The sequence below is a fragment of the Pyrus communis genome, chromosome 15, assembly GCF_963583255.1.
Source record: "Pyrus communis chromosome 15, drPyrComm1.1, whole genome shotgun sequence".
In the NCBI taxonomy this organism is placed as follows: Eukaryota; Viridiplantae; Streptophyta; class Magnoliopsida; order Rosales; family Rosaceae; genus Pyrus; species Pyrus communis.
Window position 1 is genome coordinate 16,351,989 of NC_084817.1, and position 17,500 is coordinate 16,369,488.

The 17,500-nt window shown below is 40.2% G+C and overlaps 58 non-coding genes across 58 annotated transcripts in view; all 58 read right to left on the reverse strand.

Moving 5' to 3' along the window:
• Positions 1–83: 83 nt before the first annotated feature.
• On the reverse strand, positions 84–202 carry LOC137719334 (5S ribosomal RNA). Its single transcript, XR_011066379.1, has one exon. It is a non-coding gene; the product is annotated as a 5S ribosomal RNA (ribosomal RNA).
• A 195-nt stretch (positions 203–397) lies between these two features.
• Positions 398–516, reverse strand: LOC137719335 (5S ribosomal RNA). Its single transcript, XR_011066380.1, has one exon. It is a non-coding gene; the product is annotated as a 5S ribosomal RNA (ribosomal RNA).
• A 184-nt stretch (positions 517–700) lies between these two features.
• LOC137719110 (5S ribosomal RNA) lies at positions 701–819 on the reverse strand. Its single transcript, XR_011066179.1, has one exon. It is a non-coding gene; the product is annotated as a 5S ribosomal RNA (ribosomal RNA).
• A 184-nt stretch (positions 820–1,003) lies between these two features.
• Positions 1,004–1,122, reverse strand: LOC137719220 (5S ribosomal RNA). The gene has a single exon (XR_011066281.1). It is a non-coding gene; the product is annotated as a 5S ribosomal RNA (ribosomal RNA).
• Positions 1,123–1,318: 196 nt separating this feature from the next.
• LOC137719336 (5S ribosomal RNA) lies at positions 1,319–1,437 on the reverse strand. Its single transcript, XR_011066381.1, has one exon. It is a non-coding gene; the product is annotated as a 5S ribosomal RNA (ribosomal RNA).
• A 185-nt stretch (positions 1,438–1,622) lies between these two features.
• On the reverse strand, positions 1,623–1,741 carry LOC137719338 (5S ribosomal RNA). The gene has a single exon (XR_011066383.1). It is a non-coding gene; the product is annotated as a 5S ribosomal RNA (ribosomal RNA).
• Positions 1,742–1,915: 174 nt separating this feature from the next.
• On the reverse strand, positions 1,916–2,034 carry LOC137719093 (5S ribosomal RNA). Its single transcript, XR_011066163.1, has one exon. It is a non-coding gene; the product is annotated as a 5S ribosomal RNA (ribosomal RNA).
• Positions 2,035–2,207: 173 nt separating this feature from the next.
• Positions 2,208–2,326, reverse strand: LOC137719339 (5S ribosomal RNA). The gene has a single exon (XR_011066384.1). It is a non-coding gene; the product is annotated as a 5S ribosomal RNA (ribosomal RNA).
• Positions 2,327–2,521: 195 nt separating this feature from the next.
• On the reverse strand, positions 2,522–2,640 carry LOC137719340 (5S ribosomal RNA). Its single transcript, XR_011066385.1, has one exon. It is a non-coding gene; the product is annotated as a 5S ribosomal RNA (ribosomal RNA).
• A 174-nt stretch (positions 2,641–2,814) lies between these two features.
• LOC137719341 (5S ribosomal RNA) lies at positions 2,815–2,933 on the reverse strand. The gene has a single exon (XR_011066386.1). It is a non-coding gene; the product is annotated as a 5S ribosomal RNA (ribosomal RNA).
• Positions 2,934–3,122: 189 nt separating this feature from the next.
• LOC137719098 (5S ribosomal RNA) lies at positions 3,123–3,241 on the reverse strand. The gene has a single exon (XR_011066167.1). It is a non-coding gene; the product is annotated as a 5S ribosomal RNA (ribosomal RNA).
• A 183-nt stretch (positions 3,242–3,424) lies between these two features.
• LOC137719183 (5S ribosomal RNA) lies at positions 3,425–3,543 on the reverse strand. The gene has a single exon (XR_011066248.1). It is a non-coding gene; the product is annotated as a 5S ribosomal RNA (ribosomal RNA).
• A 187-nt stretch (positions 3,544–3,730) lies between these two features.
• Positions 3,731–3,849, reverse strand: LOC137719342 (5S ribosomal RNA). The gene has a single exon (XR_011066387.1). It is a non-coding gene; the product is annotated as a 5S ribosomal RNA (ribosomal RNA).
• A 196-nt stretch (positions 3,850–4,045) lies between these two features.
• LOC137718857 (5S ribosomal RNA) lies at positions 4,046–4,164 on the reverse strand. The gene has a single exon (XR_011065940.1). It is a non-coding gene; the product is annotated as a 5S ribosomal RNA (ribosomal RNA).
• A 187-nt stretch (positions 4,165–4,351) lies between these two features.
• LOC137719224 (5S ribosomal RNA) lies at positions 4,352–4,470 on the reverse strand. The gene has a single exon (XR_011066285.1). It is a non-coding gene; the product is annotated as a 5S ribosomal RNA (ribosomal RNA).
• Positions 4,471–4,645: 175 nt separating this feature from the next.
• LOC137719199 (5S ribosomal RNA) lies at positions 4,646–4,764 on the reverse strand. Its single transcript, XR_011066263.1, has one exon. It is a non-coding gene; the product is annotated as a 5S ribosomal RNA (ribosomal RNA).
• Positions 4,765–4,947: 183 nt separating this feature from the next.
• LOC137719102 (5S ribosomal RNA) lies at positions 4,948–5,066 on the reverse strand. The gene has a single exon (XR_011066171.1). It is a non-coding gene; the product is annotated as a 5S ribosomal RNA (ribosomal RNA).
• Positions 5,067–5,250: 184 nt separating this feature from the next.
• Positions 5,251–5,369, reverse strand: LOC137718858 (5S ribosomal RNA). The gene has a single exon (XR_011065941.1). It is a non-coding gene; the product is annotated as a 5S ribosomal RNA (ribosomal RNA).
• Positions 5,370–5,545: 176 nt separating this feature from the next.
• On the reverse strand, positions 5,546–5,664 carry LOC137718859 (5S ribosomal RNA). The gene has a single exon (XR_011065942.1). It is a non-coding gene; the product is annotated as a 5S ribosomal RNA (ribosomal RNA).
• A 183-nt stretch (positions 5,665–5,847) lies between these two features.
• LOC137718860 (5S ribosomal RNA) lies at positions 5,848–5,966 on the reverse strand. Its single transcript, XR_011065943.1, has one exon. It is a non-coding gene; the product is annotated as a 5S ribosomal RNA (ribosomal RNA).
• A 186-nt stretch (positions 5,967–6,152) lies between these two features.
• LOC137718861 (5S ribosomal RNA) lies at positions 6,153–6,271 on the reverse strand. The gene has a single exon (XR_011065944.1). It is a non-coding gene; the product is annotated as a 5S ribosomal RNA (ribosomal RNA).
• Positions 6,272–6,456: 185 nt separating this feature from the next.
• Positions 6,457–6,575, reverse strand: LOC137718863 (5S ribosomal RNA). The gene has a single exon (XR_011065946.1). It is a non-coding gene; the product is annotated as a 5S ribosomal RNA (ribosomal RNA).
• A 207-nt stretch (positions 6,576–6,782) lies between these two features.
• Positions 6,783–6,901, reverse strand: LOC137718864 (5S ribosomal RNA). The gene has a single exon (XR_011065947.1). It is a non-coding gene; the product is annotated as a 5S ribosomal RNA (ribosomal RNA).
• A 185-nt stretch (positions 6,902–7,086) lies between these two features.
• On the reverse strand, positions 7,087–7,205 carry LOC137719223 (5S ribosomal RNA). The gene has a single exon (XR_011066284.1). It is a non-coding gene; the product is annotated as a 5S ribosomal RNA (ribosomal RNA).
• Positions 7,206–7,390: 185 nt separating this feature from the next.
• Positions 7,391–7,509, reverse strand: LOC137718865 (5S ribosomal RNA). Its single transcript, XR_011065948.1, has one exon. It is a non-coding gene; the product is annotated as a 5S ribosomal RNA (ribosomal RNA).
• A 174-nt stretch (positions 7,510–7,683) lies between these two features.
• On the reverse strand, positions 7,684–7,802 carry LOC137718866 (5S ribosomal RNA). The gene has a single exon (XR_011065949.1). It is a non-coding gene; the product is annotated as a 5S ribosomal RNA (ribosomal RNA).
• Positions 7,803–7,976: 174 nt separating this feature from the next.
• Positions 7,977–8,095, reverse strand: LOC137718867 (5S ribosomal RNA). The gene has a single exon (XR_011065950.1). It is a non-coding gene; the product is annotated as a 5S ribosomal RNA (ribosomal RNA).
• A 175-nt stretch (positions 8,096–8,270) lies between these two features.
• On the reverse strand, positions 8,271–8,389 carry LOC137719107 (5S ribosomal RNA). The gene has a single exon (XR_011066176.1). It is a non-coding gene; the product is annotated as a 5S ribosomal RNA (ribosomal RNA).
• A 184-nt stretch (positions 8,390–8,573) lies between these two features.
• LOC137719104 (5S ribosomal RNA) lies at positions 8,574–8,692 on the reverse strand. The gene has a single exon (XR_011066173.1). It is a non-coding gene; the product is annotated as a 5S ribosomal RNA (ribosomal RNA).
• Positions 8,693–8,878: 186 nt separating this feature from the next.
• On the reverse strand, positions 8,879–8,997 carry LOC137719063 (5S ribosomal RNA). Its single transcript, XR_011066134.1, has one exon. It is a non-coding gene; the product is annotated as a 5S ribosomal RNA (ribosomal RNA).
• Positions 8,998–9,182: 185 nt separating this feature from the next.
• Positions 9,183–9,301, reverse strand: LOC137718868 (5S ribosomal RNA). Its single transcript, XR_011065951.1, has one exon. It is a non-coding gene; the product is annotated as a 5S ribosomal RNA (ribosomal RNA).
• Positions 9,302–9,476: 175 nt separating this feature from the next.
• Positions 9,477–9,595, reverse strand: LOC137718869 (5S ribosomal RNA). The gene has a single exon (XR_011065952.1). It is a non-coding gene; the product is annotated as a 5S ribosomal RNA (ribosomal RNA).
• Positions 9,596–9,779: 184 nt separating this feature from the next.
• On the reverse strand, positions 9,780–9,898 carry LOC137718870 (5S ribosomal RNA). The gene has a single exon (XR_011065953.1). It is a non-coding gene; the product is annotated as a 5S ribosomal RNA (ribosomal RNA).
• Positions 9,899–10,083: 185 nt separating this feature from the next.
• On the reverse strand, positions 10,084–10,202 carry LOC137719043 (5S ribosomal RNA). The gene has a single exon (XR_011066116.1). It is a non-coding gene; the product is annotated as a 5S ribosomal RNA (ribosomal RNA).
• Positions 10,203–10,377: 175 nt separating this feature from the next.
• LOC137718871 (5S ribosomal RNA) lies at positions 10,378–10,496 on the reverse strand. The gene has a single exon (XR_011065954.1). It is a non-coding gene; the product is annotated as a 5S ribosomal RNA (ribosomal RNA).
• Positions 10,497–10,680: 184 nt separating this feature from the next.
• LOC137719278 (5S ribosomal RNA) lies at positions 10,681–10,799 on the reverse strand. Its single transcript, XR_011066336.1, has one exon. It is a non-coding gene; the product is annotated as a 5S ribosomal RNA (ribosomal RNA).
• A 185-nt stretch (positions 10,800–10,984) lies between these two features.
• On the reverse strand, positions 10,985–11,103 carry LOC137718873 (5S ribosomal RNA). The gene has a single exon (XR_011065955.1). It is a non-coding gene; the product is annotated as a 5S ribosomal RNA (ribosomal RNA).
• A 185-nt stretch (positions 11,104–11,288) lies between these two features.
• LOC137718875 (5S ribosomal RNA) lies at positions 11,289–11,407 on the reverse strand. The gene has a single exon (XR_011065957.1). It is a non-coding gene; the product is annotated as a 5S ribosomal RNA (ribosomal RNA).
• A 175-nt stretch (positions 11,408–11,582) lies between these two features.
• On the reverse strand, positions 11,583–11,701 carry LOC137718876 (5S ribosomal RNA). The gene has a single exon (XR_011065958.1). It is a non-coding gene; the product is annotated as a 5S ribosomal RNA (ribosomal RNA).
• Positions 11,702–11,876: 175 nt separating this feature from the next.
• LOC137718877 (5S ribosomal RNA) lies at positions 11,877–11,995 on the reverse strand. Its single transcript, XR_011065960.1, has one exon. It is a non-coding gene; the product is annotated as a 5S ribosomal RNA (ribosomal RNA).
• Positions 11,996–12,179: 184 nt separating this feature from the next.
• On the reverse strand, positions 12,180–12,298 carry LOC137718880 (5S ribosomal RNA). Its single transcript, XR_011065963.1, has one exon. It is a non-coding gene; the product is annotated as a 5S ribosomal RNA (ribosomal RNA).
• Positions 12,299–12,483: 185 nt separating this feature from the next.
• Positions 12,484–12,602, reverse strand: LOC137719249 (5S ribosomal RNA). Its single transcript, XR_011066309.1, has one exon. It is a non-coding gene; the product is annotated as a 5S ribosomal RNA (ribosomal RNA).
• A 175-nt stretch (positions 12,603–12,777) lies between these two features.
• Positions 12,778–12,896, reverse strand: LOC137719033 (5S ribosomal RNA). The gene has a single exon (XR_011066107.1). It is a non-coding gene; the product is annotated as a 5S ribosomal RNA (ribosomal RNA).
• Positions 12,897–13,071: 175 nt separating this feature from the next.
• LOC137718892 (5S ribosomal RNA) lies at positions 13,072–13,190 on the reverse strand. The gene has a single exon (XR_011065973.1). It is a non-coding gene; the product is annotated as a 5S ribosomal RNA (ribosomal RNA).
• A 186-nt stretch (positions 13,191–13,376) lies between these two features.
• Positions 13,377–13,495, reverse strand: LOC137718905 (5S ribosomal RNA). The gene has a single exon (XR_011065984.1). It is a non-coding gene; the product is annotated as a 5S ribosomal RNA (ribosomal RNA).
• Positions 13,496–13,680: 185 nt separating this feature from the next.
• Positions 13,681–13,799, reverse strand: LOC137718917 (5S ribosomal RNA). The gene has a single exon (XR_011065995.1). It is a non-coding gene; the product is annotated as a 5S ribosomal RNA (ribosomal RNA).
• Positions 13,800–13,974: 175 nt separating this feature from the next.
• Positions 13,975–14,093, reverse strand: LOC137719054 (5S ribosomal RNA). Its single transcript, XR_011066125.1, has one exon. It is a non-coding gene; the product is annotated as a 5S ribosomal RNA (ribosomal RNA).
• Positions 14,094–14,277: 184 nt separating this feature from the next.
• Positions 14,278–14,396, reverse strand: LOC137718919 (5S ribosomal RNA). The gene has a single exon (XR_011065997.1). It is a non-coding gene; the product is annotated as a 5S ribosomal RNA (ribosomal RNA).
• A 185-nt stretch (positions 14,397–14,581) lies between these two features.
• On the reverse strand, positions 14,582–14,700 carry LOC137718920 (5S ribosomal RNA). The gene has a single exon (XR_011065998.1). It is a non-coding gene; the product is annotated as a 5S ribosomal RNA (ribosomal RNA).
• A 175-nt stretch (positions 14,701–14,875) lies between these two features.
• Positions 14,876–14,994, reverse strand: LOC137718921 (5S ribosomal RNA). Its single transcript, XR_011065999.1, has one exon. It is a non-coding gene; the product is annotated as a 5S ribosomal RNA (ribosomal RNA).
• A 184-nt stretch (positions 14,995–15,178) lies between these two features.
• On the reverse strand, positions 15,179–15,297 carry LOC137719237 (5S ribosomal RNA). Its single transcript, XR_011066297.1, has one exon. It is a non-coding gene; the product is annotated as a 5S ribosomal RNA (ribosomal RNA).
• A 185-nt stretch (positions 15,298–15,482) lies between these two features.
• LOC137718923 (5S ribosomal RNA) lies at positions 15,483–15,601 on the reverse strand. The gene has a single exon (XR_011066001.1). It is a non-coding gene; the product is annotated as a 5S ribosomal RNA (ribosomal RNA).
• Positions 15,602–15,785: 184 nt separating this feature from the next.
• LOC137719044 (5S ribosomal RNA) lies at positions 15,786–15,904 on the reverse strand. Its single transcript, XR_011066117.1, has one exon. It is a non-coding gene; the product is annotated as a 5S ribosomal RNA (ribosomal RNA).
• Positions 15,905–16,079: 175 nt separating this feature from the next.
• On the reverse strand, positions 16,080–16,198 carry LOC137718924 (5S ribosomal RNA). The gene has a single exon (XR_011066002.1). It is a non-coding gene; the product is annotated as a 5S ribosomal RNA (ribosomal RNA).
• A 185-nt stretch (positions 16,199–16,383) lies between these two features.
• Positions 16,384–16,502, reverse strand: LOC137719277 (5S ribosomal RNA). The gene has a single exon (XR_011066335.1). It is a non-coding gene; the product is annotated as a 5S ribosomal RNA (ribosomal RNA).
• Positions 16,503–16,688: 186 nt separating this feature from the next.
• Positions 16,689–16,807, reverse strand: LOC137719016 (5S ribosomal RNA). The gene has a single exon (XR_011066091.1). It is a non-coding gene; the product is annotated as a 5S ribosomal RNA (ribosomal RNA).
• Positions 16,808–16,992: 185 nt separating this feature from the next.
• On the reverse strand, positions 16,993–17,111 carry LOC137719239 (5S ribosomal RNA). Its single transcript, XR_011066299.1, has one exon. It is a non-coding gene; the product is annotated as a 5S ribosomal RNA (ribosomal RNA).
• A 364-nt stretch (positions 17,112–17,475) lies between these two features.
• LOC137719275 (5S ribosomal RNA) overlaps positions 17,476–17,500 on the reverse strand; it is a 119-nt gene continuing 94 nt past the window's right edge. Inside the window, exon 1 of the ribosomal RNA XR_011066333.1 lies at positions 17,476–17,500. This exon is cut by the window's right edge and continues 94 nt beyond it. This is a non-coding gene — a ribosomal RNA (5S ribosomal RNA).

The following is a 17,500-nucleotide window of genomic DNA, read 5'->3' on the forward strand; positions in this document are numbered from 1 at the left end:
ACGTTCGGTTATATACGACGCGCTTCCCAAAAAAAAAAAAAACAAAAAAAAAAACAAAAAAAAAAACAAAAAAAAAAGATTGGGGGATGCAACACGAGGACTTCCCAGGAGGTCACCCATCCTAGTACTACTCTCGCCCAAACTCGCTTAACTTCGGAGTTCTGATGGGATCCGGTGCATGTGAGTTGGTATGATCGCATCCGTTAGTCTACGACTTGTAATTCTATTTAACCATTTCTTTGCCGTTTGCACGAATTTCAAAAAAAAACAAACAAAATTACTACTACCACTCTATTTCTTTCATCTCCCAAGCACGACGTTCGGTTATATACGACGCGCTTCCCCCAAAAAAAAAAAAAGAAAAAAAAAAGAAAAAAAAAAAGAAAAAAAAAATTGGGGGATGCAACACGAGGACTTCCCAGGAGGTCACCCATCCTAGTACTACTCTCGCCCAAACTCGCTTAACTTCGGAGTTCTGATGGGATCCGGTGCATGTGAGTTGGTATGATCGCATCCGTTAGTCTACGACTTGTAATTCTATTTAACCATTTCTTTGCCGTTTGCACGAATTTCAAAAAAAAAACAAATAAAATTACTACTACCACTCTATTTCTTTCATCTCCCAAGCACGACGTTCGGTTATATACGACGCGCTTCCCCAAAAAAAAAAAACAAAAAAAAAAGAAAAAAAAAAGATTGGGGGATGCAACACGAGGACTTCCAAGGAGGTCACCCATCCTAGTACTACTCTCGCCCAAACTCGCTTAACTTCGGAGTTCTGATGGGATCCGGTGCATGTGAGTTGGTATGATCGCATCCGTTAGTCTACGACTTGTAATTCTATTTAACCATTTCTTTGCCGTTTGCACGAATTTCAAAAAAAAAACAAATAAAATTACTACTACCACTCTATTTCTTTCATCTCCCAAGCACGACGTTCGGTTATATACGACGCGCTTCCCCAAAAAAAAAAAACAAAAAAAAAAGAAAAAAAAAAGATTGGGGGATGCAACACGAGGACTTCCCAGGAGGTCACCCATCCTAGTACTACTCTCGCCCAAACTCGCTTAACTTCGGAGTTCTGATGGGATCCGGTGCATGTCAGTTGGTATGATCGCATCCGTTAGTCTACGACTTGTAATTCTATTTAACCATTTCTTTGCAGTTTGCACGAATTTCAAAAAAAAAACAAATAAAATTACTACTACCACTCTATTTCTTTCATCTCCCAAGCACGACGTTCGGTTATATACGACGCGCTTCCCCCAAAAAAAAAAAAGAAAAAAAAAAGAAAAAAAAAGGAAAAAAAAAAGATTGGGGGATGCAACACGAGGACTTCCCAGGAGGTCACCCATCCTAGTACTACTCTCGCCCAAACTCGCTTAACTTCGGAGTTCTGATGGGATCCGGTGCATGTGAGTTGGTATGATCGCATCCGTTAGTCTACGACATTTAATTCTATTTAACCATTTCTTTGCCGTTTGCACGAATTTCAAAAAAAAAAACAAATAAAATTACTACTACCACTCTATTTCTTTCATCTCCCAAGCACGACGTTCGGTTATATACGACGCGCTTCCCCAAAAAAAAAAAAACAAAAAAAAAAGAAAAAAAAAGATTGGGGGATGCAACACGAGGACTTCCCAGGAGGTCACCCATCCTAGTACTACTCTCGCCCAAACTCGCTTAACTTCGGAGTTCTGATGGGATCCGGTGCATGTGAGTTGGTATGATCGCATCCGTTAGTCTACGACTTGTAATTCTATTTAACCATTTCTTTGCCGTTTGCACGAATTTCAAAAAAAAAACAAATAAAATTACTACTACCACTCTATTTCTTTCATCTCCCAAGCACGACGTTCGGTTATATACGACGCGCTTCCCCCAAAAAAAAAAAACAAAAAAAAAAGATTGGGGGATGCAACACGAGGACTTCCCAGGAGGTCACCCATCCTAGTACTACTCTCGCCCAAACTCGCTTAACTTCGGAGTTCTGATGGGATCCGGTGCATGTGAGTTGGTTTGATCGCATCCGTTAGTCTACGACTTGTTATTCTATTTAACCATTTCTTTGCCGTTTGCACGAATTTCAAAAAAAAAACAAATAAAATTACTACTACCACTCTATTTCTTTCATCTCCCAAGCACGACGTTCGGTTATATACGACGCGCTTCCCCAAAAAAAAAAAAAAAAAAAAAAAGATTGGGGGATGCAACACGAGGACTTCCCAGGAGGTCACCCATCCTAGTACTACTCTCGCCCAAACTCGCTTAACTTCGGAGTTCTGATGGGATCCGGTGCATGTGAGTTGGTATGATCGCATCCGTTAGTCTACGACTTGTAATTCTATTTAACCATTTCTTTGCCGTTTGCACGAATTTCAAAAAAAAACAAACAAAATTACTACTACCACTCTATTTCTTTCATCTCCCAAGCACGACGTTCGGTTATATACGACGCGCTTCCCCCAAAAAAAAAAAAAGAAAAAAAAAAAGAAAAAAAAAAGAAAAAAAAAATTGGGGGATGCAACACGAGGACTTCCCAGGAGGTCACCCATCCTAGTACTACTCTCGCCCAAACTCGCTTAACTTCGGAGTTCTGATGGGATCCGGTGCATGTGAGTTGGTATGATCGCATCCGTTAGTCTACGACTTGTAATTCTATTTAACCATTTCTTTGCCGTTTGCACGAATTTCAAAAAAAAAACAAATAAAATTACTACTACCACTCTATTTCTTTCATCTCCCAAGCACGACGTTCGGTTATATACGACGCGCTTCCCCCAAAAAAAAAAAACAAAAAAAAAAGATTGGGGGATGCAACACGAGGACTTCCCAGGAGGTCACCCATCCTAGTACTACTCTCGCCCAAACTCGCTTAACTTCGGAGTTCTGATGGGATCCGGTGCATGTGAGTTGGTATGATCGCATCCGTTAGTCTACGACTTGTAATTCTATTTAACCATTTCTTTGCCGTTTGCACGAATTTCAAAAAAAAAACAAATAAAATTACTACTACCACCCTATTTCTTTCATCTCCCAAGCACGACGTTCGGTTATATACGACGCGCTTCCCCAAAAAAAAAAAAAAAAAAAAAAAAAAAGAAAAAAAAAAAGATTGGGGGATGCAACACGAGGACTTCCCAGGAGGTCACCCATCCTAGTACTACTCTCGCCCAAACTCGCTTAACTTCGGAGTTCTGATGGGATCCGGTGCATGTGAGTTGGTATGATCGCAACCGTTAGTCTACGACTTGTAATTCTATTTAACCATTTCTTTGCCGTTTGCACGAATTTCAAAAAAAAACAAACAAAATTACTACTACCACTCTATTTCTTTCATCTCCCAAGCACGACGTTCGGTTATATACGACGCGCTTCCCCCAAAAAAAAAAAAAGAAAAAAAAAAGAAAAAAAAAATTGGGGGATGCAACACGAGGACTTCCCAGGAGGTCACCCATCCTAGTACTACTCTCGCCCAAACTCGCTTAACTTCGGAGTTCTGATGGGATCCGGTGCATGTGAGTTGGTATGATAGCATCCTTTGGTCTACGACTTGTAATTCTATTTAACCATTTCTTTGCCGTTTGCACGAATTTCAAAAAAATAACAAATAAAATTACTACTACCACTCTATTTCTTTCATCTCCCAAGCACGACGTTCGGTTATATACGACGCGCTTCCCCAAAAAAAAAAAAAAAAAAAAAAAAAAAAAAAAAAAAAGATTGGGGGATGCAACACGAGGACTTCCCAGGAGGTCACCCATCCTAGTACTACTCTCGCCCAAACTCGCTTAACTTCGGAGTTCTGATGGGATCCGGTGCATGTGAGTTGGTATGATCGCATCCGTTAGTCTACGACTTGTAATTCTATTTAACCATTTCTTTGCCGTTTGCACGAATTTCAAAAAAAAAACAAATAAAATTACTACTACCACTCTATTTCTTTCATCTCCCAAGCACGACGTTCGGTTATATACGACGCGCTTCCCCCAAAAAAAAAAAACAAAAAAAAAAGAAAAAAAAAAGAAAAAAAAAAGATTGGGGGATGCAACACGAGGACTTCCCAGGAGGTCACCCATCCTAGTACTACTCTCGCCCAAACTCGCTTAACTTCGGAGTTCTGATGGGATCCGGTGCATGTGAGTTGGTATGATCGCATCCGTTGGTCTACGACTTGTAATTCTATTTAACCATTTCTTTGCCGTTTGCACGAATTTCAAAAAAATAACAAATAAAATTACTACTACCACTCTATTTCTTTCATCTCCGAAGCACGGCGTTCGGTTATATACGACACGCTTCCCCAAAAAAAAAAAAAAAGAAAAAAAAAAGAAAAAAAAAAGATTGGGGGATGCAACACGAGGGCTTCCTAGGAGGTCACCCAACCTAGTACTACTCTCGCCCAAACTCGCTTAACTTCGGAGTTCTGATGGGATCCGGTGCATGTGAGTTGGTATGATCGCATCCGTTAGTCTACAACTTGTAATTCTATTTAACCATTTCTTTGCCGTTTGCACGAATTTCAAAAAAAAAACAAATAAAATTACTACTACCACTCTCTTTCTTTCATCTCCCAAGCACGACGTTCGGTTATATACGACGTGCTTCCCCCAAAAAAAAAAAAAGAAAAAAAAAAGATTGGGGGATGCAACACGAGGACTTCCCAGGAGGTCACCCATCCTAGTACTACTCTCGCCCAAACTCGCTTAACTTCGGAGTTCTGGTGGGATCCGGTGCATGTGAGTTGGTATGATCGCATCCGTTAGTCTACGACTTGTAATTCTATTTAACCATTTCTTTGCCGTTTGCACGATTTTCAAAAAAAAAACAAATAAAATAACTACTACCACTCTATTTCTTTCATCTCCCAAACACGACGTTCGGTTATATACGACGCGCTTCCCCAAAAAAAAAAACAAAAAAAAAAGAAAAAAAAAAGATTGGGGGATGCAACACGAGGACTTCCCAGGAGGTCACCCATCCTAGTACTACTCTCGCCCAAACTCGCTTAACTTCAGAGTTCTGATGGGATCCGGTGCATGTGAGTTGGTATGATCGCATCCGTTAGTCTACGACTTGTAATTCTATTTAACCATTTCTTTGCCGTTTGCACGAATTTCAAAAAAAAAACAAATAAAATTACTACTACCACTCTATTTCTTTCATCTCCCAAGCACGACGTTCGGTTATATACGACGCGCTTCCCCAAAAAAAAAAAACAAAAAAAAAAGAAAAAAAAAAGATTGGGGGATGCAACACGAGGACTTCCCAGGAGGTCACCCATCCTAGTACTACTCTCGCCCAAACTCGCTTAACTTCGGAGTTCTGATGGGATCCGGTGCATGTGAGTTGGTATGATCGCATCCGTTAGTCTACGACTTGTAATTCTATTTAACCATTTCTTTGCCGTTTGCACGAATTTCAAAAAAAAAACAAATAAAATTACTACTACCACTCTATTTCTTTCATCTCCCAAGCACGACGTTCGGTTATATACGACGCGCTTCCCCAAAAAAAAAAAAAAAGAAAAAAAAAAGATTGGGGGATGCAACACGAGGACTTCCCAGGAGGTCACCCATCCTAGTACTACTCTCGCCCAAACTCGCTTAACTTCGGAGTTCTGATGGGATCCGGTGCATGTGAGTTGGTATGATCGCATCCGTTAGTCTACGACTTGTAATTCTATTTAACCATTTCTTTGCCGTTTGCACGAATTTCAAAAAAAAACAAATAAAATTACTACTACCACTCTATTTCTTTCATCTCCCAAGCACGACGTTCGGTTATATACGACGCGCCTCCCCCAAAAAAAAAAACAAAAAAAAAAGAAAAAAAAAAGATTGGGGGATGCAACACGAGGACTTCCCAGGAGGTCACCCATCCTAGTACTACTCTCGCCCAAACTCGCTTAACTTCGGAGTTCTGATGGGATCCGGTGCATGTGAGTTGGTATGATCGCATCCGTTAGTCTTCGACTTGTAATTCTATTTAACCATTTCTTTGCCGTTTGCACGAATTTCAAAAAAAAAACAAATAAAATTACTACTACCACTCTATTTCTTTCATCTCCCAAGCACGACGTTCGGTTATATACGACGCGCTTCCCCAAAAAAAAAAAAAAGAAAAAAAAAAGAAAAAAAAAAGATTGGGGGATGCAACACGAGGACTTCCCAGGAGGTCACCCATCCTAGTACTACTCTCGCCCAAACTCGCTTAACTTCGGAGTTCTGATGGGATCCGGTGCATGTGAGTTGGTATGATCGCATCCGTTAGTCTACGACTTGTAATTCTATTTAACCATTTCTTTGCCGTTTGCACGAATTTCAAAAAAAAAACAAATAAAATTACTACTACCACTCTATTTCTTTCATCTCCCAAGCACGACGTTCGGTTATATACGACGCGCTTCCCCAAAAAAAAAAAAACAAAAAATAAAGAAAAAAAAAAGATTGGGGGATGCAACACGAGGACTTCCCAGGAGGTCACCCATCCTAGTACTACTCTCGCCCAAACTCGCTTAACTTCGGAGTTCTGATGGGATCCGGTGCATGTGAGTTGGTATGATCGCATCCGTTAGTCTACGACTTGTAATTCTATTTAATCATTTCTTTGCCGTTTGCACGAATTTCAAAAAAAAAACAAATAAAATTACTACTACCACTCTATTTCTTTCATCTACCAAGCACGACGTTCGGTTATACGACGCGCTTCCCCCAAAAAAAAAAACAAAAAAAAAAAAAAAAAAAAAAAAACAAAAAAAAAGAAAAAAAAAAGATTGGGGGATGCAACACGAGGACTTCCCAGGAGGTCACCCATCCTAGTACTACTCTCGCCCAAACTCGCTTAACTTCGGAGTTCTGATGGGATCCGGTGCATGTGAGTTGGTATGATCGCATCCGTTAGTCTACGACTTGTAATTCTATTTAACCATTTCTTTGCCGTTTGCACGAATTTCAAAAAAAAAACAAATAAAATTACTACTACCACTCTATTTCTTTCATCTCCCAAGCACGACGTTCGGTTATATACGACGCGCTTCCCCAAAAAAAAAAAAACAAAAAAAAAAGAAAAAAAAAAGATTGGGGGATGCAACACGAGGACTTCTCAGGAGGTCACCCATCCTAGTACTACTCTCGCCCAAACTCGCTTAACTTCGGAGTTCTTATGGGATCCGGTGCATGTGAGTTGGTATGACCGCATCCGTTAGTCTACGACTTGTAATTCTATTTAACCATTTCTTTGCCGTTTGCACGAATTTCAAAAAAAAACAAATAAAATTACTACTACCACTCTATTTCTTTCATCTCCCAAGCACGACGTTCGGTTATATACGACGCGCTTCCCCAAAAAAAAAAAAAAGAAAAAAAAAAGAAAAAAAAACGATTGGGGGATGCAACACGAGGACTTCCCAGGAGGTCACCCATCCTAGTACTACTCTCGCCCAAACTCGCTTAACTTCGGAGTTCTGATGGGATCCGGTGCATGTGAGTTGGTATGATCGCATCCGTTAGTCTACGACTTGTAATTCTATTTAACCATTTCTTTGCCGTTTGCACGAATTTCAAAAAAAAAACAAATAAAATTACTACTACCACTCTATTTCTTTCATCTCCCAAGCACGACGTTCGGTTATATACGACGCGCTTCCCCAAAAAAAAAAAAAGAAAAAAAAAAGATTGGGGGATGCAACACGAGGACTTCCCAGGAGGTCACCCATCCTAGTACTACTCTCGCCCAAACTCGCTTAACTTCGGAGTTCTGATGGGATCCGGTGCATGTGAGTTGGTATGATCGCATCCGTTAGTCTACGACTTGTAATTCTATTTAACCATTTCTTTGCCGTTTGCACGAATTTCAAAAAAAAAACAAATAAAATTACTACTACCACTCTATTTCTTTCATCTCCCAAGCACGACGTTCGGTTATATACGACGCGCTTCCCCAAAAAAAAAAAAAGAAAAAAAAAAGATTGGGGGATGCAACACGAGGACTTCCCAGGAGGTCACCCATCCTAGTACTACTCTCGCCCAAACTCGCTTAACTTCGGAGTTCTGATGGGATCCGGTGCATGTGAGTTGGTATGATCGCATCCGTTAGTCTACGACTTGTAATTCTATTTAACCATTTCTTTGCCGTTTGCACGAATTTCAAAAAAAAAACAAATAAAATTACTACTACCACTCTATTTCTTTCATCTCCCAAGCACGACGTTCGGTTATATACGACGCGCTTCCCCAAAAAAAAAAAAAAGAAAAAAAAAAGATTGGGGGATGCAACACGAGGACTTCCCAGGAGGTCACCCATCCTAGTACTACTCTCGCCCAAACTCGCTTAACTTCGGAGTTCTGATGGGATCCGGTGCATGTGAGTTGATATGATCGCATCCGTTAGTCTACGACTTGTAATTCTATTTAACCATTTCTTTGCCGTTTGCACGAATTTCAAAAAAAAAACAAATAAAATTACTACTACCACTCTATTTCTTTCATCTCCCAAGCACGACGTTCGGTTATATACGACGCGCCTCCCCCAAAAAAAAAAACAAAAAAAAAAGAAAAAAAAAAGATTGGGGGATGCAACACGAGGACTTCCCAGGAGGTCACCCATCCTAGTACTACTCTCGCCCAAACTCGCTTAACTTCGGAGTTCTGATGGGATCCGGTGCATGTGAGTTGGTATGATCGCATCTGTTAGTCTACGACTTGTAATTCTATTTAACCATTTCTTTGCCGTTTGCACGAATTTCAAAAAAAAAACAAATAAAATTACTACTACCACTCTATTTCTTTCATCTCCCAAGCACGACGTTCGGTTATATACGACGCGCTTCCCCAAAAAAAAAAAAAAGAAAAAAAAAAGAAAAAAAAAAGATTGGGGGATGCAACACGAGGACTTCCCAGGAGGTCACCCATCCTAGTACTACTCTCGCCCAAACTCGCTTAACTTCGGAGTTCTGATGGGATCCGGTGCATGTGAGTTGGTATAATCGCATCCGTTAGTCTACGACTTGTAATTCTATTTAACCATTTCTTTGCCGTTTGCACGAATTTCAAAAAAAAAACAAATAAAATTACTACTACCACTCTATTTCTTTCATCTCCCAAGCACGACGTTCGGTTATATACGACGCGCTTCCCCAAAAAAAAAAAAACAAAAAAAAAAGAAAAAAAAAAGATTGGGGGATGCAACACGAGGACTTCCCAGGAGGTCACCCATCCTAGTACTACTCTCGCCCAAACTCGCTTAACTTCGGAGTTCTGATGGGATCCGGTGCATGTGAGTTGGTATGATCGCATCCGTTAGTCTACGACTTGTAATTCTATTTAACCATTTCTTTGCCGTTTGCACGAATTTCAAAAAAAAAACAAATAAAATTACTACTACCACTCAATTTCTTTCATCTCCCAAGCACGACGTTCGGTTATATACGACGCGCCTCCCCCAAAAAAAAAAAAAGAAAAAAAAAAGATTGGGGGATGCAACACGAGGACTTCCCAGGAGGTCACCCATCCTAGTACTACTCTCGCCCAAACTCGCTTAACTTCGGAGTTCTGATGGGATCCGGTGCATGTGAGTTGGTATGATCGCATCCGTTAGTCTACGACTTGTAATTCTATTTAACCATTTCTTTGCCGTTTGCACAAATTTCAAAAAAAAAACAAATAAAATTACTACTACCACTCTATTTCTTTCATCTCCCAAGCACGACGTTCGGTTATATACGACGCGCTTCCCCCCAAAAAAAAAACAAAAAAAAAAGAAAAAAAAAAGATTGGGGGATGCAACACGAGGACTTCCCAGGAGGTCACCCATCCTAGTACTACTCTCGCCCAAACTCGCTTAACTTCGGAGTTCTGATGGGATCCGGTGCATGTGAGTTGGTATGATCGCATCCGTTAGTCTACGACTTGTAATTCTATTTAACCATTTCTTTGCCGTTTGCACGAATTTCAAAAAAAAAACAAATAAAATTACTACTACCACTCTATTTCTTTCATCTCCCAAGCACAACGTTCGGTTATATACGACGCGCTTCCCCAAAAAAAAAAAAACAAAAAAAAAAGAAAAAAAAAAGATTGGGGGATGCAACACGAGGACTTCCCAGAAGGTCACCCATCCTAGTACTACTCTCGCCCAAACTCGCTTAACTTCGGAGTTCTGATGGGATCCGGTGCATGTGAGTTGGTATGATCGCATCCGTTAGTCTACGACTTGTAATTCTATTTAACCATTTCTTTGCCGTTTGCACGAATTTCAAAAAAAAAACAAATAAAATTACTACTACCACTCTATTTCTTTCATCTCCCAAGCACGACGTTCGGTTATATACGACGCGCTTCCCCAAAAAAAAAAAAAAGAAAAAAAAAAGATTGGGGGATGCAACACGAGGACTTCCCAGGAGGTCACCCATCCTAGTACTACTCTCGCCCAAACTCGCTTAACTTCGGAGTTCTGATGGGATCCGGTGCATGTGAGTTGGTATGATCGCATCCGTTAGTCTACGACTTGTAATTCTATTTAACCATTTCTTTGCCGTTTGCACGAATTTCAAAAAAAAAACAAATAAAATTACTACTACCACTCTATTTCTTTCATCTCCCAAGCACGACGTTCGGTTATATACGACGCGCTTCCCCCCAAAAAAAAAACAAAAAAAAAAGAAAAAAAAAAGATTGGGGGACGCAACACGAGGACTTCCCAGGAGGTCACCCATCCTAGTACTACTCTCGCCCAAACTCGCTTAACTTCGGAGTTCTGATGGGATTCGGTGCATGTGAGTTGGTATGATCGCATCCGTTAGTCTACGACTTGTAATTCTATTTAACCATTTCTTTGCCGTTTGCACGAATTTCAAAAAAAAAACAAATAAAATTACTACTACCACTCTATTTCTTTCATCTCCCAAGCACAACGTTCGGTTATATACGACGCGCTTCCCCAAAAAAAAAAAAACAAAAAAAAAAGAAAAAAAAAAGATTGGGGGATGCAACACGAGGACTTCCCAGGAGGTCACCCATCCTAGTACTACTCTCGCCCAAACTCGCTTAACTTCGGAGTTCTGATGGGATCCGGTGCATGTGAGTTGGTATGATCGCATCCGTTAGTCTACGACTTGTAATTCTATTTAACCATTTCTTTGCCGTTTGCACGAATTTCAAAAAAAAAACAAATAAAATTACTACTACCACTCTATTTCTTTCATCTCCCAAGCACGACGTTCGGTTATATACGACGCGCTTCCCCAAAAAAAAAAAAAGAAAAAAAAAAGAAAAAAAAAAGATTGGGGGATGCAACACGAGGACTTCCCAGGAGGTCACCCATCCTAGTACTACTCTCGCCCAAACTCGCTTAACTTCGGAGTTCTGATGGGATCCGGTGCATGTGAGTTGGTATGATCGCATCCGTTAGTCTACGACTTGTAATTCTATTTAACCATTTCTTTGCCGTTTGCACGAATTTCAAAAAAAAAACAAATAAAATTACTACTACCACTCTATTTCTTTCATCTCCCAAGCACGACGTTCGGTTATATACGACGCGCTTCCCCAAAAAAAAAAAAAAGAAAAAAAAAAGATTGGGGGATGCAACACGAGGACTTCCCAGGAGGTCACCCATCCTAGTACTACTCTCGCCCAAACTCGCTTAACTTCGGAGTTCTGATGGGATCCGGTGCATGTGAGTTGGTATGATCGCATCCGTTAGTCTACGACTTGTAATTCTATTTAACCATTTCTTTGCCGTTTGCACGAATTTCAAAAAAAAAACAAATAAAATTACTACTACCACTCTATTTCTTTCATCTCCCAAGCACGACGTTCGGTTATATACGACGCGCCTCCCCCAAAAAAAAAAAAAGAAAAAAAAAAGATTGGGGGATGCAACACGAGGACTTCCCAGGAGGTCACCCATCCTAGTACTACTCTCGCCCAAACTCGCTTAACTTCGGAGTTCTGATGGGATCCGGTGCATGTGAGTTGGTATGATCGCATCCGTTAGTCTACGACTTGTAATTCTATTTAACCATTTCTTTGCCGTTTGCACGAATTTCAAAAAAAAAACAAATAAAATTACTACTACCACTCTATTTCTTTCATCTCCCAAGCACGACGTTCGGTTATATACGACGCGCTTCCCCCCAAAAAAAAAACAAAAAAAAAAGAAAAAAAAAAGATTGGGGGATGCAACACGAGGACTTCCCAGGAGGTCACCCATCCTAGTACTACTCTCGCCCAAACTCGCTTAACTTCGGAGTTCTGATGGGATCCGGTGCATGTGAGTTGGTATGATCGCATCCGTTAGTCTACGACTTGTAATTCTATTTAACCATTTCTTTGCCGTTTGCACGAATTTCAAAAAAAAAACAAATAAAATTACTACTACCACTCTATTTCTTTCATCTCCCAAGCACAACGTTCGGTTATATACGACGCGCTTCCCCAAAAAAAAAAAAAGAAAAAAAAAAGAAAAAAAAAAGATTGCGGGATGCAACAAGAGGACTTCCCAGGAGGTCACCCATCCTAGTACTACTCTCGCCCAAACTCGCTTAACTTCGGAGTTCTGATGGGATCCGGTGCATGTGAGTTGGTATGATCGCATCCGTTAGTCTACGACTTGTAATTCTATTTAACCATTTCTTTGCCGTTTGCACGAATTTCAAAAAAAAAACAAATAAAATTACTACTACCACTCTATTTCTTTCATCTCCCAAGCACGACGTTCGGTTATATACGACGCGCTTCCCCAAAAAAAAAAAAAAGAAAAAAAAAAGATTGGGGGATGCAACACGAGGACTTCCCAGGAGGTCACCCATCCTAGTACTACTCTCGCCCAAACTCGCTTAGCTTCGGAGTTCTGATGGGATCCGGTGCATGTGAGTTGGTATGATCGCATCCGTTAGTCTACGACTTGTAATTCTATTTAACCATTTCTTTGCCGTTTGCACGAATTTCAAAAAAAAAACAAATAAAATTACTACTACCACTCTATTTCTTTCATCTCCCAAGCACGACGTTCGGTTATATACGACGCGCCTCCCCCAAAAAAAAAAAAAGAAAAAAAAAAGATTGGGGGATGCAACACGAGGACTTCCCAGGAGGTCACCCATCCTAGTACTACTCTCGCCCAAACTCGCTTAACTTCGGAGTTCTGATGGGATCCGGTGCATGTGAGTTGGTATGATCGCATCCGTTAGTCTACGACTTGTAATTCTATTTAACCATTTCTTTGCCGTTTGCACGAATTTCAAAAAAAAAACAAATAAAATTACTACTACCACTCTATTTCTTTCATCTCCCAAGCACGACGTTCGGTTATATACGACGCGCTTCCCCAAAAAAAAAAAAAAGAAAAAAAAAAGAAAAAAAAAAGATTGGGGGATGCAACACGAGGACTTCCCAGGAGGTCACCCATCCTAGTACTACTCTCGCCCAAACTCGCTTAACTTCGGAGTTCTGATGGGATCCGGTGCATGTGAGTTGGTATGATCGCATCCGTTAGTCTACGACTTGTAATTCTATTTAACCATTTCTTTGCCGTTTGCACGAATTTCAAAAAAAAAACAAATAAAATTACTACTACCACTCTATTTCTTTCATCTCCCAAGCACGACGTTCGGTTATATACGACGCGCTTCCCCAAAAAAAAAAAAACAAAAAAAAAAGAAAAAAAAAAGATTGGGGGATGCAACACGAGGACTTCCCAGGAGGTCACCCATCCTAGTACTACTCTCGCCCAAACTCGCTTAACTTCGGAGTTCTGATGGGATCCGGTGCATGTGAGTTGGTATGATCGCATCCGTTAGTCTACGACTTGTAATTCTATTTAACCATTTCTTTGCCGTTTGCACGAATTTCAAAAAAAAAACAAATAAAATTACTACTACCACTCTATTTCTTTCATCTCCCAAGCACGACGTTCGGTTATATACGACGCGCCTCCCCCAAAAAAAAAAAAAGAAAAAAAAAAGATTGGGGGATGCAACACGAGGACTTCCCAGGAGGTCACCCATCCTAGTACTACTCTCGCCCAAACTCGCTTAACTTCGGAGTTCTGATGGGATCCGGTGCATGTGAGTTGGTATGATCACATCCGTTAGTCTACGACTTGTAATTCTATTTAACCATTTCTTTGCCGTTTGCACGAATTTCAAAAAAAAAACAAATAAAATTACTACTACCACTCTATTTCTTTCATCTCCCAAGCACGACGTTCGGTTATATACGACGCGCTTCCCCCCAAAAAAAAAACAAAAAAAAAAGAAAAAAAAAAGATTGGGGGATGCAACACGAGGACTTCCCAGGAGGTCACCCATCCTAGTACTACTCTCGCCCAAACTCGCTTAACTTCGGAGTTCTGATGGGATCCGGTGCATGTGAGTTGGTATGATCGCATCCGTTAGTCTACGACTTGTAATTCTATTTAACCATTTCTTTGCCGTTTGCACGAATTTCAAAAAAAAAACAAATAAAATTACTACTACCACTCTATTTCTTTCATCTCCCAAGCACAACGTTCGGTTATATACGACGCGCTTCCCCAAAAAAAAAAAAACAAAAAAAAAAGAAAAAAAAAAGATTGGGGGATGCAACACGAGGACTTCCCAGGAGGTCACCCATCCTAGTACTACTCTCGCCCAAACTCGCTTAACTTCGGAGTTCTGATGGGATCCGGTGCATGTGAGTTGGTATGATCGCATCCGTTAGTCTACGACTTGTAATTCTATTTAACCATTTCTTTGCCGTTTGCACGAATTTCAAAAAAAAAACAAATAAAATTACTACTACCACTCTATTTCTTTCATCTCCCAAGCACGACGTTCGGTTATATACGACGCGCTTCCCCAAAAAAAAAAAAAAGAAAAAAAAAAGATTGGGGGATGCAACACGAGGACTTCCCAGGAGGTCACCCATCCTAGTACTACTCTCGCCCAAACTCGCTTAACTTCGGAGTTCTGATGGGATCCGGTGCATGTGAGTTGGTATGATCGCATCCGTTAGTCTAGGACTTGTAATTCTATTTAACCATTTCTTTGCCGTTTGCACGAATTTCAAAAAAAAAACAAATAAAATTACTACTACCACTCTATTTCTTTCATCTCCCAAGCACGACGTTCGGTTATATACGACGCGCTTCCCCCCAAAAAAAAAACAAAAAAAAAAGAAAAAAAAAAGATTGGGGGATGCAACACGAGGACTTCCCAGGAGGTCACCCATCCTAGTACTACTCTCGCCCAAACTCGCTTAACTTCGGAGTTCTGATGGGATTCGGTGCATGTGAGTTGGTATGATCGCATCCGTTAGTCTACGACTTGTAATTCTATTTAACCATTTCTTTGCCGTTTGCACGAATTTCAAAAAAAAAACAAATAAAATTACTACTACCACTCTATTTCTTTCATCTCCCAAGCACAACGTTCGGTTATATACGACGCGCTTCCCCAAAAAAAAAAAAACAAAAAAAAAAGAAAAAAAAAAGATTGGGGGATGCAACACGAGGACTTCCCAGGAGGTCACCCATCCTAGTACTACTCTCGCCCAAACTCGCTTAACTTCGGAGTTCTGATGGGATCCGGTGCATGTGAGTTGGTATGATCGCATCCGTTAGTCTACGACTTGTAATTCTATTTAACCATTTCTTTGCCGTTTGCACGAATTTCAAAAAAAAAACAAATAAAATTACTACTACCACTCTATTTCTTTCATCTCCCAAGCACGACGTTCGGTTATATACGACGCGCTTCCCCAAAAAAAAAAAAAGAAAAAAAAAAGAAAAAAAAAGATTGGGGGATGCAACACGAGGACTTCCCAGGAGGTCACCCATCCTAGTACTACTCTCGCCCAAACTCGCTTAACTTCGGAGTTCTGATGGGATCCGGTGCAAGTGAGTTGGTATGATCGCATCCGTTAGTCTACGACTTGTAATTCTATTTAACCATTTCTTTGCCGTTTGCACGAATTTCAAAAAAAAAACAAATAAAATTACTACTACCACTCTATTTCTTTCATCTCCCAAGCACGACGTTCGGTTATATACGACGCGCTTCCCCAAAAAAAAAAAAAAGAAAAAAAAAAGATTGGGGGATGCAACACGAGGACTTCCCAGGAGGTCACCCATCCTAGTACTACTCTCGCCCAAACTCGCTTAACTTCGGAGTTCTGATGGGATCCGGTGCATGTGAGTTGGTATGATCGCATCCGTTAGTCTACGACTTGTAATTCTATTTAACCATTTCTTTGCCGTTTGCACGAATTTCAAAAAAAAAACAAATAAAATTACTACTACCACTCTATTTCTTTCATCTCCCAAGCACGACGTTCGGTTATATACGACGCGCTTCCCCAAAAAAAAAAAAACAAAAAAAAAAGAAAAAAAAAAGATTGGGGGATGCAACACGAGGACTTCCCAGGAGGTCACCCATCCTAGTACTACTCTCGCCCAAACTCGCTTAACTTCGAAGTTCTTATGGGATCCGGTGCATGTGAGTTGGTATGACCGCATCCGTTAGTCTACGACTTGTAATTCTATTTAACCATTTCTTTGCCGTTTGCACGAATTTCAAAAAAAAAACAAATAAAATTACTACTACCACTCTATTTCTTTCATCTCCCAAGCACGACGTTCGGTTATATACGACGCGCCTCCCCCAAAAAAAAAAAAACAAAAAAAAAAGAAAAAAAAAAGATTGGAGGATGCAACACGAGGACTTCCCAGGAGGTCACCCATCCTAGTACTACTCTCGCCCAAACTCGCTTAACTTCGGAGTTCTGATGGGATCCGGTGCATGTGAGTTGGTATGATCGCATCCGTTAGTCTACGACTTGTAATTCTATTTAACCATTTCTTTGCCGTTTGCACGAATTTCAAAAAAAAAACAAATAAAATTACTACTACCACTCTATTTCTTTCATCTCCCAAGCACGACGTTCGGTTATATACGACGCGCTTCCCCAAAAAAAAAAAAAGAAAAAAAAAAGAAAAAAAAAAGATTGGGGGATGCAACACGAGGACTTCCCAGGAGGTCACCCATCCTAGTACTACTCTCGCCCAAACTCGCTTAACTTCGGAGTTCTGATGGGATCCGGTGCATGTGAGTTGTTATGATCGCATCCGTTAGTCTACGACTTGTAATTCTATTTAATCATTTCTTTGCCGTTTGCACGAATTTCAAAAAAAAAACAAATAAAATTACTACTACCACTCTATTTCTTTCATCTACCAAGCACGACGTTCGGTTATACGACGCGCTTCCCCCAAAAAAAAAACAAAAAAAAAAGAAAAAAAAAAAAAAAAAAAAAAAAAAAAAAAAGAACAAAAAAAGAAAAAAAAAAGATTGGGGGATGCAACACGAGGACTTCCCCAAAAAAAACAAAAAAAAAAGAGGACTACCACTCTATTTCTTTCATCTCCCAAGCACGACGTTCGGTTATATACGACGCGCTTCCCCAAAAAAAAAAAAGAAAAAAAAAAGATTGGGGGATGCAACACGAGGACTTCCCAG